Source organism: Carettochelys insculpta, chromosome 4 (genome assembly GCF_033958435.1).
Source record: "Carettochelys insculpta isolate YL-2023 chromosome 4, ASM3395843v1, whole genome shotgun sequence".
NCBI classification, from domain to species: domain Eukaryota; kingdom Metazoa; phylum Chordata; order Testudines; family Carettochelyidae; genus Carettochelys; species Carettochelys insculpta.
In genome coordinates, this window is record NC_134140.1 from 27,091,967 (window position 1) to 27,113,544 (window position 21,578).

The following is a 21,578-nucleotide window of genomic DNA, read 5'->3' on the forward strand; positions in this document are numbered from 1 at the left end:
TCAAGAGCTATTCTGTTATATTCTTTATCACAGTAGCAAGATTGGGATCCCATTGTATAAATGCACAGAAAAAGTCACTTTCTGTTCCAATTATCTAAAAATCTAAAGAGAAAAGAGAAAGAACTAGTGGGAGCCAGAACAGTCTGTTCTGAGCTATGATTTTCAGGTCACTGGGAGATATGCTGCATGACCTCACATTGGCCTTTAAGATATCTTTGTAATGCTTTTACTGACAACCAATAGAGCACTTTCTGCTAACAAGCTGCCCATAAAAGTATCAGTCTCTGTGTTTCATCCATCCTTATAACATGACTAATCCAGCAAAACTGTTTATAGTCATTGCTTCCATGCCCAAGACACCATATAGCTTAAGTGTTTTGAATTTTGTCCCACCAATTCACATGGGCAATCTTCAGAGGCAGCACTTATGGAACTTATCAAATTTCAAAATGCAGAGATATTATATGGGCCATGACTCCAAGCCGTACAGCAGGATAGGAAAGAAACCGCCTGATAAACTGTTACCTTCATGTGAATTTTACCACCATGGTAATCCAATAAGCATTTGGTCACTCTTCCAAAGCTAGCTGAGCAGTTACATCATCAAAATTTATCAACAGACTTAAGGACAATATCAGCAATAGCGATCACTGGAATGCTGGGTTCTTTCCAAACAGACTGAGACATAACCTTTGTCTTTTTGAGGCTCCCAGTGAGTCCAAAATGGCAAGAAGAGGTAGCAAAATGACCAAAAAGCTCCCATTCATCCTCTATTCAATGAGCCAGCAATTTCAAAATTGGCATTATTGTTTGTGGACTGTATCAGAATCAAAATAATGCACCTGCTATTGGATTTTATTTTGAAATAGCATGTGTGTTGTTTGGACACTGCCAAAGTTGTTTTGAAATAACTGTTGTTATGTCAAAATAACTTTGCAGTGTAGACACAGCCTCAGGCTATGTCTACACTATGAAATAAATTTGATTTCTAATGAATTTGATTTTTAACCTTGTTCTTATGAATTTGAATTTGAGTCCACAAAACTTCCTGAAATTCAATCCATCGTTTTTCTATGTCGAGTTTCTGCGTACCCATTGTCCTATGCAAGTTCAACAGTGTAAGCAGTGCATTGTGGATAATAATCCCACTGTATCTTAGCCCTCGTTGCTTGTGGGAGTTTCATGTTTGAATCCCAGAATACAAAGCACTATCCCAGAATTCAGAGCACCCAGTAAACACAAGAAAATGAACTGGAGATCGCGCCATTTCCTGTGGCATTTTCTCCACCAGCGCAAGCATGGATCCCCAAAGCTTCAACTCATAGCACATGTTGTTTAGTCAGCTACACTGGCTGTTGCGCAATTTTGCTTTCAATTACAAAGCCCAGTGATGGTTCAGTATCATAATGAAGATGATGATGATGGTTTTGATGAAGAATTTTCACAACTGTTGTCCAAGAACTCACAACTGCTGGCTACCCTGGATGCATTGCTGACATTAGAGTGGCAGTTTTGGACTCATGAGACCAGTACACACTGGTGGGACCACATCATTCTGGAGTCCTGGGAAGACCAGCAGTGGCTGTAGAACTTTCACATGCACAAGTCCATTTTATAGAACTTTATTTTGTGCTGCCCCCCACCCTGAAAAGCAGCAACACAAGAATGAGACTGGCTTTAACAGTTCAGAAGTGAGTGGCAATTGCTCTGTCGATGTTTGCAATGTCCGACAGTTACTGGTCAGTAGCAAATCATTTTGGGGTAGGCAGATCTACAGGGGGGTCCGTGGTGATGCAGGAGGCCCATACAGTCTGTTGGCATCTCCTCATGAAGACCGTGACCCTGAGAGAAGTACAGGCCATATTGGGTGGCTTTGCTGACCATGGGTTTCCTAACTGCAGTGGGGCAATAGATGGCATGCACATCCCCATCCTGGCCCTGACCACATGGCCTCTGAATATATAAACCAAAAGGGGTACTTCTCCATGGTTTTGCAGGGGGTTGGTAGACCACAAAGGTCGTTTTACCAACATCAACGTTGGCTGGTCAGGGACAGTTCACGACACACACATCTTCTGAAATTTTGGGCTGTACAGAAAGCTCCTGGGTGGGACTTTTTTCCCAGACCAGAAAATCCTGATTGGTGACATGGAGATGCCTATTGTAATATTGGGCAAGCCTGCTTGCCCTCTGCTCCCGTGCCTTATGAAGCCCTACGCAGGAACCCTGGACCGCAGCAAGGAAAACTTCAATCATAGACTCAGCAAGTGCAGAATGGTGGTGGAATACGCCTGTGGCCATTTAAAAGTGAAATTCAGATGCTTATTGACCATTTGGACCTTTGTGAAACTAACGTCCCCACCATGATTACAGTGTGCATCATTTTGCATAATATTTGTGAATCCAGGTGGGAGACTTTTCCATCCATCCGGAATTCTGAACCTGAGGCCATAGGCAGGGCTTGCTCATAGCTGTCTACACAACCATTCACCAACAACCAGGCTGAGGCAGCAGCAATAAGGGACACTTTAAAACATGGCTTCATGAATGATCTGTAACACACATGCTACAGATGTATTTCTCTGTTGTAATGCCAACAAATCACACCCCATATTACTTGGTGGGAGGGGGGTAAGTTGCCGTAAGCAGAATGCATATATAGTGGGCAGCTGTGCCTTCAGCCCTCCCACAAACCACCTGGTTCTGTCAGCCATGCATCTGCTGCATACCTGAGCATAGTGGCCTCAGGCTACGTCTACACTATGAGATATATTTGATTTCTAATGAATTTGATTTTTAACCTTGTTCTTATGAATTTGAATTTAAGTGTCCACAAAGCTTCTTGAAATTCAACCCATCATTCTGTTCATAATAGCGGCAGGTCTGTGGAGCTGCTCCGACTGCTGGTTGGCTTTCTGGACTTTCTGGACGCCTGTTGGACGTCTTTCACCTTCACCCAGCATTTCATAGAGTCCCTTTGAGTAACCTCTGGCGGTCATCTCATGCAACATCTACTCATAGATTGACACATTTCTCCTGGCCCCCTGAAGTCTCTCTGCCAATGATTGGTCTCCCCAGATTGCAAGAAGATCTAGAATCTCCTCATGGGTCCATGCTGGGGCTCACTTGCAAGCCTGAGAAGTACTAGGCTCATGATTGCAGGAGATGACTACCAATGCAATTGATACGGACGTGGTGCGATGGCCGCCAATGGGGTGTGATACAATGGGCAAAGGAATTTTTTCATAATGGGCCCCTGTTATATTTGCAGGCCTGGGCACTGCTGAATTAAAATTCTAATTCTAATTCAATCAAATATTCGTGGGCTTCCTGTGACCTTCTTCCTGCTCACCTGGAAGAAGAGCAGCAGAGAAGGAAGAGGCCATACATGGAAGTTTACCACGTAGCTTTGTGGGATGCATACGAGCTGCATCTGGAGGCTAATAAATTCAATTAAAGACATGGCACTTCCACACTAGCCTTTATTTGAAATTTTAAATTAGAAATTGACACTATACCCACCCAGTATTATCGACATTTTGTTATTGGTATTAGGGCTCAATAAATCGAGCTAATGGTATTTACAGTGAAGACAGTGACATTTCAATATCGACCTAACTCCTTCAAATTTGATTTTTAACTCATAGTGTAGACACAGCCTCAGTTTCAACAGGTGTAAAAGAGGGGAGCAGTTCAGCACCCCTCCAATAGTAACAGAGAGATAGCTGTGTTAGTCTGTATTCTAACAAAACAAAACAGCAGTCATGTAGCACTTTAAAGCACCTAGAACATTATTTTGACACCCAAATAGTGCCAGAGCCACTTGAAACAATGCAAGTATCAGAGGGGTAGCCGTGTTAGTTTGGATCTCTAACAGCAACGAAGGGTCCTGTGGTACCTTATAGACTAACAGAAAAGTTTTGAGCATGAGCTTTCGTGAGCAAAGACTCACTTCGTCAGATGCTGGTCATGGAAATCTGCAGGGCCAGGTATAAATAAGCCAGAGCAAGGGTGGGGATAACAAGGTTAGCTCAGTCAGGAAGGATGAGGCTTACTACCAGCAGTTGATCTGGAGGTGTGAACACCAAGGGAGGGGAAGTTGACTGACTGAGCTAACCTTGTTATCTCCAGCCTTGCTCTGGCTTATTGATACCTGGCCCTGCAGATTTCCATGACCAGCATCTGATGAAATGAGTCTTTGCTCACGAAAACTCACGCTCAAAACTTTTCTGTTAGTCTATAAGGTGCCACAGGACCCTTTGTTGCTGTTGAAACAATACAGTGTTTCAAAGCTGGTGCCAGAAGATTTCTGTGTTCTCTGTTTGACTATCCTATTCTGGCTGTATTAACCATTTCCTGTGGGGCATAGTTCACTGCAACTCCTAGCCTGGTTGTTTGCTCTTTGAACTTTATAGCCTTGCTGTAACTCCAACTCCAATTGCCTTTTTGTGACATAGGGTAATCTTGAAATGTGCGGCTTTAACTAAGACAAGAAAACTGCTGGGTTAAAAGGATTTTAAAAATGCTGATGTCTTCAAGGAAGTCTGACTACAACAAATAGCTGATTTTAAAGGGAAATAAACACTAGTCCCTTGAGTTACGCAAGGGTCATGTTCCCACGCACCCTCGCCTAACTCAAATTTCGTGTAAGTCGGGGAGGGGGCTTTTTTCCCCCTAGCGGAACGCACGTTCTGCAGATGTGGAAGCAGCAGGAGCACCTGGCGCTCCTTTTGAAAGGTAAGTCCTGGGGGTTGGGGGGGGCAGTTGGGGAAGGTTGAGCTTGGCAGCGGGTTGGGGCTATGCAAGGGGGGCAGGGGGATTAAGCCTGAAGTGGGTTAGGGCCAAAGGGGATGGGGGTTAGAGTTGAGCTGGGACCATGCTGCCCTGTGGCGGGGGCGATGAGCTGAAGCCACATGGGGGGGTGAGCTGGAACCAGGTTTTGGGGTGTGGTGAGCCAGAGCCGAGCACAGGGGGACTGAGCCGGAGCTGGAGTTGAAGCCAGGTGCGGGGGGGTTAGGTGAGCCGGAGCCAGGTGCAGAGTGGGGGTGTGCTGGAGCTGTGTGTGGGGGTGAGGGTTGAACCAGGGCTGTTGGGGGGTTTGAATAGGGGGCTGCGGGGTGGGGTTGAACTGGGGCTGCGGGCAGGGGGAAGGTTTGAACGGGGGCCGTGCGGGACCGAGGAGGACGGGGGAGAGCCAGGGTGGCAGGAGTGGGATTTTGAGTTGCACTTAACTCACAGTAATGCACGTTAAGCACAACTGGAAATTGTGCATTTCTAGGGATTACTGTACCTAAAAAGATCAGCTATGCATATTGTGTAATTCAGAGAGGATGGGTGAATGACATATTGATTGTTAACAATACCTTATTTTCTTGTTCATTGCAAGTCTGAAATTTCTGGCTTTTTTTGCTATAGATGAAGTGAGGTACAGCTGGGGGTTATGGCTGGGTAAGCCTAATTCCTGAGTCATACAAATAAGTAAACTGAGGTAAAGAGAAACCCAATAATTTGTTCAGTCATACAGTGCAACTAAGGGAAAGTTGGGAATACAGCTTGAGGGTCCTGGCTTCCACTCTAACAGCAAAACAGTATTGCCACCAGGAGAGGATTTAGACTTGCCAAGACATCAGCCTGGCATATTTGTATAAGCAGAAAATTCCCATGAAAAACAAAATATCCTGGGGTCCTTTCCAGAACAAACCTGTCCAGTGCCCAGTGCAGTTCTCCTGTTGAAACACAGTGGTCTTTTGGTGGCAAGTCAGACTGCTGGCAAGAGTCAATGGCTGTTCAGCTATAGGCATAAAATGTCTGGAAGCTTCAAATCCAGGGGATGAGGGAGATCTTCTCTTGTTCTAAATAGTTAAAAGCTCCTAAAATTTCCAAAGTTAGTTTGTTTTCCCATTGGCCATTCATTCCTTGGAAGCAAATGCTTGTATGCTTTTTGTCTATATCACAGTGAGGTAGTGTCTGAGTGACAATCCTTTTCCATTTATTCCTGCCCTTTCACTGTCCTTTTTGCCAAATGACTTAAACTGTACATTTTTTTCACCATGGTAATTACTTGGGTTTGTTATAAACTCCATTTGTTATTTAATCATTGACTCTAATCTTGGAAGACTGGGTTCTGAAAGCCCCCAGGAAATCTTAAGCCTTGCCACATCAGTTCCAGCAATATATAATAGTTTATCGATGGGACTTGTAAAGGAAGAAAGACAACCACAAATTTGGCTGCAAACATAGCATTATATGGGTGGAAAGAATGTGCCTGTGTTGACTCTTTTCTTTCTTAAAAACGGCTCTTAAGAAAACTTGAGTGATTGACAGTCCTTTAATGCCTTAAACACTGACCAGCTAAAAGCATAAGGCTTTCATTGTTTCCATTAACAAGCTGGCATTAGTAGAAAGTAGAAACCAAGGTGTAGTAGTAAACAAGGTTGTAAAAATATTGGAAAATACCATGGTAGGGCTTTTTTAAAGGCCAACTCTACAGCTGGTGTATCTTGGAATCATGCATAGGTGCCTCTGGAATCCCATAAATCTTCTGAAATGCACATAGCTTGGGAATGAGCCTCCTGGATTATTCTGTAAGGACATGGGCCCTGCCCCTTTTGTTTTGTCCTGTGATAATCATAACAAGCCATAAAGTTTGAGAGTGAATTCAGCAACATATACAGGATTCTTTGTAAGAACATGATATAAGGGATCCACTTTCCTTACAATGCTACATTCAAAAACATGGGAAGGTGACTGCTCCTGACACATTTTGCCCAGTGGATATAGTCTGGCCCCGTAGCTGTTGATTTTCATTTCTGCAGTGTGCCCCATCCATGGTCTCATGACAGCGTACATTGTTTTCTGGGAAGCTTTGACATGAAAGGATCCTTCATCTTTTGGCTATTTATTTCAGTTAATACTTCCCTTGATAGGATGTCAATATGTCAACCTTTGTCATTCCAACCTGACCTTTCAGTTTTGGCTAGATCATCTGCTAACTCATTTGGATATGCACCAGCGTGTGATGGAATCCCCTGAAAAATCAGTTTGTGATCTTGCTTTATAACCCTCTGAGCCTCTTTATGAATTGAATAATTGATAGCATTCTAGTGTCTTTAAAATGATTGCTGCATGGGAGTCAACAAACATCACAATCTTCACCTATGTTTCTGTTCTTCTCATTTGTTGCTGTGCAATGAGAACAACTTTCAGTCTGGCTGGCTGGGTAAGGGTGGAACTCTTCCAAGGATCCTTGTACAGCTTTCCTCCAACCAAAGCTCCTTGGACTGGTATTTTTATATGCGGGTGATTTAGCTGTGGGCATGCAACCTTGGCCACACGCATGACCAGATAGTCTCTCAAGTTTATCACAACTAACTACAAGGCTAAGTCTACACTAGGACACAATGTCGAAGTAGCCTATTTCGAAGTAAGAACTTCGAAATAGGCTACTTTGACGATTATCATCTACATGTGCTCCAGGGCTGGCAAACGTCAACGTTCAACGTCGAAGTAGCACCGGGGAACATCGAAAAGAGCCACCCTGGAGGGAAACGCGGAGCGTCTACACACACAAGCCCCCTATTTCGAAATAAGGGGCCAGGAAAGCCCACGAACCGGGTCACAGAGCACACTAGCCCTTCTGGGGCAGTTGCAAGCCGGTCCCTTAAAGGGCCCCTCCCAGACACACTCGGCCTGCACTGCATGAGCAGCCCTGCGTTGGTGAGACAAGCCTCGCAGACCTCGAGCCCACAGACATGGACCTCCAGCAGCATCTGGAAGCCCTACAAGCTGTCACCCGCGGAGCAGGTGCCCTTCTAGATGCTGCCTGGGCAGCGGCCCAGCAGCTTCTGGAATGGGAGCCCTCCCCAGGAGCACCAGGAGACGCCCCCGACCATCGGGCCCTCCTCGCCCTCCCCCGCCAGGTGCCCCACCGACTCCGGAGCTACCCCTCCAGCACCGAGTGGTGGGAGCACCTGGTTATGGGGGAATGGAATGATGACCAGTGGCTGTGGAACTTCCGCATGAGCCGGCAGACCTTCATGGAGCTCTGCCAGTGGCTCACCCCCGCACTCAGGCACCAGGATACCTGCATACGGTGCACCCTCCCCGTCGAGAATAGGGTTGCAATAGCTGTCTGGAAGCTGGCCACTCCAGACAGCTACCGCTCCGTGGGACAGCAGTGTGGAGTGGGAAAGGCCACAGTCGGGGCTGTCCTCATGGAGGTAAGGAGGCCTGGGGTTGAACTCCCTGCTGGGGAGGGGGGCCTGGGTGAGCAGGGCCTGGGTGAGGAGGGCCTCAGGAGGGGGGCCTCAGGACAGGGGCTTGGGTGAGGGGGGCCTGGGTGAGGGGGTCACACTCTGCAAACCCTCACAGGCACCCGTGTTCCCTCCCCACAGGTGGTGCGTGCACTCAATGCCCTGCTGCTGAAGAGGGTCGTCCGAGTTGAGGACCTGGACACGGCTGTCGTGGGATTCTCTGCCATGGGATTCCCCAACTGCTTCGGAGCCCTTGATGGGACCCACATCCCCATCTGTGCCCCAGATCACAGTGGTGGCCGCTATGTCAAAAGGAAGGGCTACCACTCTGTGGTCCTGCAGGCCATGGTCGACAGCCATGGCCACTTCCAGGACATCTATGTGGGCTGGCCCGGCTCTACCCATGACGCCCGCCTTTTCCAGAATTCGGGACTATGCCACTGACTGCAAGCGGGGACCTACATCCCCCAGAGGGAGATCCCTCTGGGGGATACCACCACCGTACCCCTCTGCCTTGTGGCGGATGCAGCATACCCCCTCCAGCCCTGGCTTATGCGGCCCTATACAGGCCACCTCTCTGACAGCCAGGAGCGCTACAACGCCTGCCTCAACCATGCCCGACAAGTGGGTCGAGTGAGCCTTCGGGCGCTTGAAAGGCCGCTGGCATTTCTTCCTGGCACACCTAGATCTGGGCCTCCCAAACATCCTCCAGGTTGTGGGGGCCTGCTATACACTCCACAACCTGGTGGAAAGCAAGGGGGAGGCCTTCGTGCAGGGCTGGGCACAGGAGACCGCAACAGCCTACCCCCAGCCAGCCAGTGCCCTGAGCCGCCAGGCCCACCAGGACGGGGTCCGGGTCCAGGAGGCCCTAAGGGAGTCCTTTCACCAGGGGGCCCAGTGAGCGACCCCCCCCGGCCATCCCTGCACCCCGCCCCAGCACCCACACCTCATCCTCACCAAAAGCACACAGGACAGAGGTTTTGGGAAAAATAAAACTGTCATTATTTACAAGAAAAACAAAAATGTCACCTCTTTTTGGCAAATAAATAATTATATTAGCAAAAAGAACAGATTAATGAAAATAATAACTATGTACATGTGGGGACATCTCTACAAACTATAACGGGGGGGTCAACTATAAATAACTATATACAAGGGTGGGGACAACTATTTACAGGGGGGAGATGTGGGCAGGCTACCCATCGGCCCATCATTTTGGGGCAGGGGTGGAAGGGCGCGACCCCCGCTGCGTCCAGCTGGCCGGTCCCCTTCTCAGCTGGGGTCCCCGGCGAGGCTGGCTGGGGGCCGGGAGCACGGGGAGGTATGGCCGAGGAGGGTCCATGGCCCCGGGTGGCTCCTGCTCTGAGGAGCTTGTGGGTGGGGCAGCAGGCAGGACAACAGCGGGCGGGACATCAGCGGGCAGGGCGGCGGGGAGGGCAGGACGGAGGACATCAGGGGGAGGCAGACGGGCCACCAGCTCCTCAAGGGTATCGGCCACCCGGTTAAAGGTGGCCATGAACTCGCGCCAGGCTTGCCGGCTCCAGGTGGCCTCCCGCTCCTCGAATTGGAGCCTCCGCTCCATGAGGTCCGCCTGGCACCGGAGGGTGGCAGCCACCTCCGGGTCATAGGTGGTGGTGTTGTCCCTGGGAGTGGACCCAGACTGGGGCAGGCGGTGTCCCCGACAGCTGGTGCTCCGGTGGTCTGGGAGGGCTGTCAGGGATGACGGATGGTGCGGCTGCAGAAATAGGGGGAAGGGGGACCATGAGTACCCAGGCTTGACCCATGGCCCACCCCCCATCCCCCCAAGGGTCTGTGTGTCCGCCCCATCTATCCCCTATTGGTGCGTGCAGTGATCCTGTGGGTGGCCCCCTCCAGTGGTCCTCCCCTCTGGGGAGGTGGTGGGTGTGCCCGGGGGTGGGGCATGGCACTGTCCATGGGTGGAGGTGCTACTGGGCACTGGTGGCTGTGGCACAGTCCCTGTGCTGTGGATTGCCCGGGCCATGTCAGGCTGGGGTGTTGTGGGGATGTGGGGGGCCCCCGGTCAAGTGGTGCCCCCGCCCCATGCTCAGGGGGTCTGTGCCCTGTGGGGTATGTACCTGATGGTGCACTGCCAGGCTCCGGAGATGCCCATGAGGCAGACACCCGGCTGGAGCTGCGGGACGGCACGTCCAGCACCAGCTCCCCCTCCTCACTGGACCACTCCGTGGCTGGGGTGGAGGGTCCTGGCTGTAGGTGTGGGGAGGCAGGGCTGGCCTCCGGTTTTGACCCTGTCTCCGAGGCCGGCTGGGGCTCGTTGGCCGTGGTGTCAAGGGTGGCTCGGGGGGAGGAGGTGCCCCGGGGGCCCAGGATAGCCCTGAGCTCCCAGTAATAGGGGCAAGCGGTGGGGTCAGCCCCAGACCGGCTGGCCGAGTCCCGGGCCCGGGCGTAACCCTGCCACAACTCCTTGACCTTGCTCCTGACATAGTCAGGAGTGCGGGCAGGGTGACCCCAGGCAGCCAGGCCCTCGGCCAGCTGGGCGAATACCTCCACGTTCCGCCGCTTATTCCCCATGATGTGCAGCACCTCCTCCTCCCCCCAGAGCCCCAGCAGGTCTCGGAGCTCAGGGTCTGTCCAGGAGGGGCCCTGCTTCCTACCCTACCAGCTGGAGGCCTGGGAGCCCTGGGATGGCCCGGAGGGGGAGCTCTGAGGGCGCTCGTGAGGCTGGCTGGCTGCCACGATGTCCCTCTGGCAGTGCAGGGACACCACGTGGCAGGGCTGCTGCGTGCACGCTGCCAGCTTCCTGCTATGGGGTTTCTGGGTCCCTGCAGCTTTAAGAGCCGCTGAGTGCAGAGACCATAGAGCCCCGCTGGGGCTGGACAGAGCGTCTCAACCCCTCAGCTGATTGCCGCTATGGAGGACTCCGCTATTTCGAAGTAGCAGGACGCGGATCGTCTACACACACCCTACTTCGACGTTCAATGTCAAAGTTGGGTGCTATTCCCATCTTCTGATGGGAATAGCGATTTCGACGTCTCGCTGCTTAACGTCGATTTCAACGTCGAAATAGCACCCGGCGCGTGTAGACGTGACGGGTGCTATTTCGACGTTGTGCCGGCTACTTCAAAGTAACCGGCTAGTGTAGACGTAGCCCAAATGTTGCATCTGGATATGAAAAAAGCACCAATCTGTCTGCAAGTATCACAGAGGTAGCTGTGTTAGTCTGTATCTTCAGAAGCAACAAGAAGTCCCGTGACAGTTTATAGACTAACAGATATTTTGGAGCATAAGCTTTCATGGGCAAAGACCTGCTTCATCAGATGCAGATCTGTCTGCAGTAATCAAGAGCTGAAAGTCCAGTTTGGCTGAAAAGAGATGCCCCAAAGAACGTGAGGAAAATCAGTGCAGACCTTCATACCAGAAGCTGTTCCAGGCACTGGTTTGGAATGGTCAAAAGTAAAGTAGAAGGGCTCACTAACACCATCCCTTGAATATGAAGAAGAGAAGCATGAAAAGGGGATTCTGCTGGTGTCAGTGGGAATTCTGGGGGCTCTACAGCATGAAGCAGGGTGTGGGAAGCTCTGTAGGGTGCTGTAGTTTCTCAGCTGTGTGCCCCGAAAATCTTAATGCTTAACAAACCTGAGTGCCCTTTTTCCTGTCAGCCCATGCACTTTTCCTTTGGGAACCCGCAGTTCCAAGGCAGCTCATGGAGACCACATAGCCTAGAAAGTTGAGCCAGGGCATCTAGCTTTCTTTTGTGCAGCTGCCGTGCAATATGAAGGTCATGTTTACACAAGGACGCTACAGCAGCATCGCTACAGCGCAGAAACTACCACCTTCGGTAAGCTGGTAATGCAGACTCAGACTATGTCTACACTATGCAATAAATTTGAATTTAAGGCAGTTAGCTCAATATTACCACATGATTATCTTCAGTGTAAATACCATTAGCTTGATTTAGGGAGCACTAATATCATTATCACAATATCATTGGAACCTGCTGGATGTATTGTGAAGTTTGAATTCGAAAGTCTGAATAAAGGCCAGCGTGGAAGTGCCATGTCTTAAAATCAAATTTATTAGCCTCCAGAGGTGTCCCGTGTGGAACCCACAATGCCCCTCAGTGCTCTGCTCTGGCCGCAGCTCTCCAGGTGCAAGGGAATTAGGTAACAGGAAGACTGTAAATTTCAAATCTGGGCCAGGAAGCCTGTGGCTGTGGGTTCGTTTGTATGAGAGGCTGATGAGAAATGTCTTTCTTTCTTTTCTATTAGTGCTGTGAGCACATCTACCCATTACAAATAGACCCTGCAGGGAGTCTGTGGTTCTGTCTTTACACTTGTTACTTTCTTCTGCGCTGCTTGAGACCAGCTGCTGCCCCACTGCACCACATGGCAGCAAGGCTGTTGTGGGGGCTGAGCTTGCATGAGAGACCAAGAAACTTCTTCTCAGCAGTTTACATTTGTGTGTGCCCCATCCTCCCTGCCCCGTAGGTGCCATGCGGTTGGGGTCTTTCCTGTGCTTACCCACATCACGTGGGTAGCTTCTGACCCAATAAAAGGAAGTGCCTGCCATTCGGTCCTGACCATGCTGCCAAGCAGCACCATGTCCTGGCTTGGACACGGTTAGGGCTCCAAGGGTGGAAAAGATTATTAGGGCATTGCAGCCACCAGGGAGAAGTCTCCCCCGGTGGCTAAGATTTTCAGGGGCTTGCTGTCGTCCGGGGGGACTGCTTCAGCTGCCCCCCCCAAGAATATTATTGGGTCCTTTCTGACTCTGGGTGGAAGTCTTCCCATGGCTACAAATTACAGGAGCTTGCAGCTGCTCGGGGGGGACTACTTCAACTAGCCCCCTACGTAACCCCCCCATACTCCCTGCCCCAACAAGGAGCTGGGTGGCTAGTTGCCACTGGGGGAAAGTCTCCCCCAGTGACTAAAATGTTTGCTGCCTTTCTGCTGCCGGGAGTCGGGGGGAAGTTTTCCACAGCAGCTACAAATTGCAGCCGACCGGGGAGGATGGTTCAAGTGGCTCTTGAGCCATAGACCCTGCACCCCAAAGCCAAAAAAGATTTTTGGGATACCATGTCAACTGGCCATTCAACCTCCAAAACACTACACTGTCCCACAGTGGCAATAAAATTTGGTGAGCCCCATTCCTTGTGTTAGCAATACCTGTGTAGTGAAGAGAAAAGATAAAAATCTTTTTTCCTAGCCTTTTCTATCCTCTTTCTTCTAACTCTGGACCCCTTCATGCAGTGAAGACTGGGTGGAGGGCCAGCTGAGAACAATGACTGTGCTCAAAAGCTGTGTAGTGGATTGGGAACCCAAACCCCAGTCCCTTGGCAACTGTCTTTTTTCCAAATCTTTACTGTCTATTCTTTCTTCATGCTTCTCATTGTTCCTGTAGTATTTCAGGGATCAGATGCAATCAAGGGAGGGGGGACAGTCAGCGGATGGCCATTTGAGAAGACACACAGATGCTATTACCCTGATAATTCAGTTGCAGCCACAGTTTTGAAAAGCAATTCAGTTAGGAAATAAAGAGATTCTCATTAATTTGGAAGCCTTTGTTGATGCCCTACTTTTTCTTCTTTCCACCTGGAAAAATGAATGTTTGATTACCATTGGAGGGGAATGAAGACAAAGCAATGTGGGAAGATGATGTCAAATACCAGCAAAAACACCCAGAATGCTATGGGGATAAGGGAACTGTGGGATAGGTTCCCACAATGCACTGCTGCAAGAGTCAATGTTTGCTGATTGAGTGTGGCAACAAAAAGTCAACTTTGTGAGGAGCACGTGGGGAGGTAAGAATATTCAGATTCAAATTTATAAAATCCAGCATGAAATGTAAATTTCTTAATATTGATTTTGTATCTTGTAGTGTAAGTGTAGCCTCAGACTCCAGAAACAGAAGGGTTTTTTCTTCTCTGTGAGAACTCCACCTCCCTGAGCAATGACACTAGATTGAGTGATATCAGAGAGGTAGCTGTGTTAGTCTGTATCTTCAAAAACAACAAGAAGTCCTGTGGCACCTTATAGACTAAGAGATATTTTGGAGCATAAGCTTTCATGGGCAACGACTCACTTTGTCAGATGCTTCTGATGAAGCGGGTCTTTGCCTATGAAAGCTTATGATCCAAAATATCTGTTAGTCTATAAGGTGCCACAGGACTTCTTGTTATTTTTGTAGATTGACTGACATTCTTCCATTGACCGAGTTGCATCTATATCAGAGTTTAGGTTGGTATACCTCTAGGTTCAGAAATGTGGATTTTTCACACACGCCTGAGCATCATAGATGTGTCAAACTACATTGTCATTGTAGACCAGACCAAAGGAATGCCAAAAAAGGTCTAATAGCCCAGACAAATGAGGAGGCTTTATCACACATTGCCTCTTAATGTGTGATTACTTCATGGCTTCTTTAGCTCCCTGACTGTGGTATTTCAGTGGTGCTTATACATCAGTGGCTGCTCACATGGCCCCTTTTACGATTACACTGCCATAAGTGTGTAACCACATGAATGGTTTACAAAAATAATTCACCTAGCCTGAATTCCTTGGCACTGATATGTCTTTGCTACTGTGTCAACTTGGACTCAGGGCACCAGGGCTCGATCATCTTTCTTTGCCTAGCCCAGGTGGAGCGGCCACAGTGAAATGGCGTAACCAACTTATTATCCTCACTGTTGCTGCTCTTACCCATTTGTGAGGCTGAGAACTTCTTGGGTTCCATTGTTGTTTGTGCTGTGATAAGCTGCTCTGTTTCCTTCCCAGTGAATTGTGGGAGAATCTTTCCGTCCTGCTAAATACATAGGCAGTGTTGTGGGAAGCCATTGGAGGACGCTGAGATGTGGCTGAGTCTGCATGCTCCCTACAATGTGAGTAAATTACCCTGCCAAGTGAAAGCAGCATGTCCATACTAGGGGACTAACATGTGGCAACTACAGTGCCCCTACTATACAAGTGTCTGGAAGCTGTTAATGGAGCTTCGCTGGTGCCCCATGCAGGCTGGATTAGACTGGGCTGAAAGCACCACTCACCTCACATGAGATGTTTTCGCATGTGTGTAAAAAGGGATATTAGGAGCAATGCCTGAGTAAGAGCCTGAGTTAACTCTGTAGTGAAGATGTGAAGCAAGAGGCTTCTGGAGTATGGAACAGCTGGTTGGGTAAGATTTGTGATGAGTATATTTATCCAGAGTGTATCATCACTTTCTAAAACATGTTCATTTCATTCTATTTTTAATCATGTTAATTTAAATGAGGAGCAGGATGTCATTGTGTTATCATTCTTCAAACAAGGTGAAATTCAGCTATATATGCAGGATTAAAGGTATCTGTATTGATTCAGAGATTAAAGAACAATCAGAGTGAATTAATATTTGTGTAGGGAATAAGAAATACCATTGGAAAAGCTTTTAGAAATTAATTAAAAGCATTTTAAGGTTTTTTATAGGTAATTTAGTTGAATCACACTGAAATAATGAGCTATGAAGCGCCAGATTTTTAATATAAATCTGGAGCATTTGGGTATTTAAATATAGTCCCAAATGAGTATTCGCTCATTCATTCCTCCCATTTTTTAAGCACTTAAAGCTGCCTTTTTCCATATGAGGATATTCTTCCTGTTCTTGATTTTCAGCGGCAGGGGATTTGATGATATACAGAAGACTTACTCATGGTCAGCTGCTGTTTCAGTCTTTTCGAAACTGAGATGCCTTTTAAATGGTATTACTAGAAGCTCATTGTTTCTTTCTTTCTTGGACCAACTGCACAGACAATGAAAACCAAATCCTTGCTTTAATATAATTTAACATGAATATAATGAATCAATACTGGAGATAAGTGTGGTACAAAATTCTAAACCTGACAGATGACTGCAATATAAGACTTGTCTACACTGCATCTGACTTGCTTGTATATTGTAGTGGCTTTTCCTTGCTCCACTTTCTGGGTTGCAGATTAGAGGAGGTAAAAGGAGAATAGAAGAAGAAGAAGAAGGTTTTTTGGAAGTGGTACTTCTTTCAGCAAGCTCAAGGAGAGGTGGGTGTTACTTTGGGAAGACTGTGAATCACGTAACTACTGGAGTTTTAAGACCATGTTATATTTTTGCCAAAATTTAAAAGGAGGGTTGTGTAGGGAGAAATCCTAGTGCACCACAAACCTGTCATGAATACAACATTTGAAATTGTTGCCATTGCTGGAGCCAGCAAAGACAGTTAAAATGATCTTACTTTATGGGCAGGAAACAGGTTGCACAGTTTGCATTGCTGCTGCTTATGATGAAGCTATAATGGCAAGGAATGAAGGCTTCAGCTTTCAAGGCTGCCAGCACCACACCTCTCTTGAGCCCTACATTCAGTTGAAATACTTATGTATGCAATAAGTGTAAAATTATTAATAAAATACATAATTCTTCTTTTAAGAAGAGAAATTGAAGTGTATCAATGAACCAGATTCTCAGCTGCTGTCGAATTGTGCAGTGAAGAAGAATATTGCATCTAAAATATTTACTGGAAAAATGTAAAGGGGTATAACTTGGCAAGGACTTGGGTTACCATCCTTTCTTTCACAACCACCATCACCACAACAAAAATAGCAGCGTAGGTTCAATTGTATTTGTGTGGTCAGGAACTCATAATCACTCCCAGTCAGCCAGAAGACTGTATTCTTTTATTTTTTTGTCTGAAACAGAAAAATTATAGATAAGCTTCCTACTAGCAAGGAGAAAATTTAAATGAACCTCAAGCAAACCCCTTTTTTTTCTAGATACAACACACACAGGTACTACTGTTATGTTTTAAATGAAGCACAGGGGATCTTTTATAGAGGAAAAGTCAGTATGCTGCACTTATTGAGAATATAACAGTGACATATGCTTTTTAGCCACACACACATACATGCATGCACACAGTCCCGCCAAATGATCTTATAGTTACCAATCCAGAGCCTGAATCAATCTAGTGGCCAGCTAGATTGATCACAGAGGGGGAGCAGGGCCTTGTCAGTTGTGATCTGATGCTCTCCTGGACTTGGTGGCAAGATGAACCCAAAGTCCCCTGGCAAAGCACCCTGCTTTTATAATCGTTGAAGTTTGCTGTGTCAGTCTGTGACTGGTGTGTTATCTGTCTGATACCAATCGCTCTCAAAACATCTCCAAAAGGCTCATCTGTAATCAGTTGTCTTTAGTGGTGCCTGCTCCATGCTTTCAAGTCATCAATCTGCCAATGCAGTCTCTTCTTAACTGGGGGTATGCACTGATGGTTCTTCTCTGACACTGTGAAGTCTGTCTTCACCCACGCTTCGCCCCTCCTTTCTTGGCCATCTGGCTCTGGGGATAACCTTCCCACCTTTATCTCAACACAGACGTACCACTTTCACATGTAAACAATTCTTACAAGGACTCCCAGAGCAAAACAGAGTAAAAGGCATTGTAAATCAAACTATTAAGGCTTCAGCCTTCAACATCACCCTGCAATCTTGTTAACATAGACATAATACCAAAACTCTGTCTCTTTACATACTAAACTTCACTAAACTCTAAAACAAAGAGACATGTATTCAATTAAAGAACTTAATCAATAAAATCAATGACATGCTACATGTGTTAATATGCTACCTTACATTGCTACATGGTTATGCCTAAAGTTCAAAGTTTAAAGAGAATAAAAAAGAACAAAACTTTCAACTCCAACAGTACCAACAATCTGCATGGTGAGCATGTTCTCCTACTCAGACGACAGCACCCTGTATGCATACATAATGTATGCCTACATAAATATGCATAAATCCCATAACTGTATAGTCTGTCATAGCACACTCATACCTTGTTTAACGAGTACTTGACTTACGAGTTCTTGATAAAATGAGGGCCATAAATACATACCTTTGTTCACTAAAAGAGTGAACTTCTCACGCTTATAGAAGCCAGCTGTGGGGTCCCGGGCTAGGGTGTAGGGAAACCCACAGCCCGGCAGCTGGAGCAGAACCAGCCATAGGGTCTCTGGCTGGGGTGTGGGGAAACTCGTAGTCCCGTGTCTGGCTCTGCTCCAGCCGCGGGGTCCCTGGCTGGCGGGTGGGGAGACCTGCAGCTGGCTCTGCTCCAGCCGTGGGGTCCCTGGTCAGGGCACAGGGAAACCCGCAGCCGCACCCAGCCTGCTCCCAACACCCCTGGCCCACAACTCCCCACGCACCCCTCAGCCCCACCCACCCCCAACACCCAGCCAGGCCCAGAACCCCCCAGGCCACCGAACCCCCCAATAGGTACTGCACCTTTTTCAACACCCCTCTCCCAAGGTTCACTAACTTTTCAATCTGCATGCTGCCACTCCTTCCCCCAATTAGGAGCACTAGGAACCAATCAGACACTTTTACATGTATTTTAATGGGAATTTAGTGTCCCTCTTATGAGTTTTTGCCTACGAGCAGAAAGTTGGGAACCAATTGTGCTTGTATAGTGAGGGATGAGTGAATATATATGGAACTTTGTTTTGTGAAAATCTGAGCCTCTAATCCCATCAGTGTAATAGGTTAACAAATGTATGTAGAGCCCTGCGTGGATACATAATTTATATCTGTATCTGTAAAAATAAGCTGTGGATATCAGTATCCACATTTGTGGATGCAGATACCTGCTGATCTATGTGCAAATTTTCAGTGTTCTATATACAAAATCCATTTATGTAAAAATGAGCCACAGCTATCTGCATGAACATCCACAGATGAGGATACCCCTGCATATAAAGCAGATATCTGTGGATTTTGCAGGGCTCTAAACGTATGCATTTGTTTTCTTCCTTTAAAAATTGGGAAGTATAAATCATCTAGTTCAGAAATTACATTACCTGTAAATTAAAAAAAAGACAAGGAGCCATCAGGAATTCCATTGCGAATTCAACCTGAGGTTCAAATCCTTTGTAGTTGAGGCAGAAGGCCAACATATATTGACTTTCTCCAGTGCCCAATACTCTTTAATCACATTTTACTGTCATGTTATATGTGCGATATTATAAAACAGAGATTATGAGATGAAAAGCTGGAGCCCTCATTTAGTTCTGAGGACTCTTACTAAATTCCTTACTCAGGCAAAAATTCCACTGGGTAAGTAAAAATGAAGTGAATCATTTTCCTGTCTGTAATACTCTCTGAGAAGATTGAAAATAATTTTCCGTTTGAGAAACTTTGTTGATTTCCCTCTTCCCTATGCCACACTGAAACTGGAATTAACATAGTAGGTTTTGTTTCAGGACCACAACTTCAGCTGAAATAACACTTTATCTTACCAGAGCACATTTGCTTATGCAGTTCACCTGCTTCATCAGTGATGTCAGCACCACTCTGAGAATCATGAGCTCTAGATAAATGCTGCTGTAGACTTAGTGCTGGGGCCAGAAAATATATGGCCAAATGATCCTCTCCTGTGGAAAAGCCATAGAAACACTAAGTGGGTGAGATAACTGGTACCTTATCAAACGCAATCTTTCTAAAGGAGGAGGTGTGACCAGTGTCACATATGGGTCCCAGTGTGTTGCTAGCCACTTGCAGAGGTGCCATGAAGCTGTTTGAAATCATTACCCCAATTCCGTAGACCTCTCAGCATTTGTGTATCTCAGCCCCCAGTGTGAATTTCGGGGAACTGTCATCCATGTTTATAGAATGGTGGAATCACAGTCTGATGTGTATATGTGCATGTGAACATGTGTGTGTGCAATACATAGCTATATATCTGCTACACCTACAAATACTACATTAAATATGATGTTTCATTCCCAAAGAAAAGCACTCAAAAGTTAAGAAATGCCAGAAGTATGAATGTTTTTAATTGCATGTTCACAAACTAATTTTTTCTCAGGACTCCTGCCTCAAAGTTTCTTTTTATCCTCTTTTGTAGAACACATGGACCCTGGATGTTATTTGCAGCACACCATTCAAAATGTGAACCAAACACAAAATTAAGATTGTCCTCCTGAGTGTTCCTATGGTACTTTTACCCTAGTATCTGGTGGCTTCACAGATGCATTAGTGAATTCATCTTCGCTAAACCAAGAAGAATTGAGGCACAGGGAAAGTAAGCCTAAAATCGTTGAGTGTCCACAGACTTTGTGTGTCTAGGGGACATGACTTTCCTGAATACTGAACTTTTTTATACATTTGGAACAGAGCTTTGAATGATTTCAGTTACAGTTGTGAGCATACAGAACTTCTGTAAATCTGAGCCCACATGTCTCATATTGAGTGCCTAGAAATGAGGAACACATAATTAATAGTCACAATGTTACTTTATTGGAGGTTTTAGTATGTAATTCCTAATTAAGACTACAAAACAAGAAAAAGCAAATTCCCCCCATCCCAGAAAAACAAAGGGATAACAAAATAGGACAAAACAGAAATTCTGTTCTGTGGAATCATGTTGTTGAGCCTCAACTGGGTCCTCAGCATGGTTTAGACCTTTAGAGTAGAGATCTCTACCACACTAGCTAATGGATGAATTAGCACCTGTAGTAGCCTGGGTATGTGGAGCAGAAAAGATCTGGAAGTGTTAACGAGATAGCAAAAGACAACTGATGAGAAAGTGAGACTATAAAAAGGGCAAAGATTTCCTTTTGTAGTGAACTAGCCACTCTGAATATCTTCAACATAATGTAGCCTCTCTAAATACCTTTCATCCCACAGCATCTCTAGGCACTTTATCACTGCATAGTAAGGTGCCACCACTGATGTATATGGATGTCACTCAGCCCAAAAGAGAAGGAGAACGTTTTCAATGTCTTCAAACAAACAAGCAAGCAAACAACCAACCTTCCCTCCCAAAACTTGTACCTGCCTCAGAACTTGGCCAAATATCTGATTGCTGTGACATAGCTCTCCTCTCTCGCATGTGCTTATCTTTCCAATTATTCGATTTTTCTGCTCAACGATTGGGGTGGACCATGTGTGGATTACTGGGTCTCAGTGTGTCCTGTGAAGGTACAGTGTTCTGTACAGAGCTGCTGGAAGGATAAAGTCTAAGTCTTAGTATCCTGTCAATACTTTGTACCTAACACGTTATTTCCAATGGTAATTTATTTCAGCAGCTAATTTTTTTTCTGTAGTGTCATAGTGTCATTTATTACAAAGTGATTTTTACCTTTACTGGGAAATAGGGCACTTCTTATTGGTGACTTCCCTTATTAGGAAATTTATTTCTATAATAATTTAACAGCAAAGTAGTCATTGATTTGTTCCATTGAATATGCCTCTGGGGATATTTGAGAAGTTCTAAGAAATAATCATTCTGTATGAGCTGTGCTGCAAGATACCTGCAATTTTGGGGAAGCCCGTCCAGCTGTTTTTACTCAGAAATATGTATT

General features: G+C 46.6%; 1 long non-coding RNA gene across 1 annotated transcript; it reads left to right on the forward strand.

The window, feature by feature from the left end:
* Nucleotides 1-13,891: 13,891 nt before the first annotated feature.
* Nucleotides 13,892-20,510, forward strand: LOC142011982 (uncharacterized). Its single transcript, XR_012645236.1, has 3 exons — nt 13,892-14,031; nt 16,191-16,272; nt 20,120-20,510. It is a non-coding gene; the product is annotated as an uncharacterized LOC142011982 (long non-coding RNA).
* Nucleotides 20,511-21,578: the final 1,068 nt, after the last annotated feature.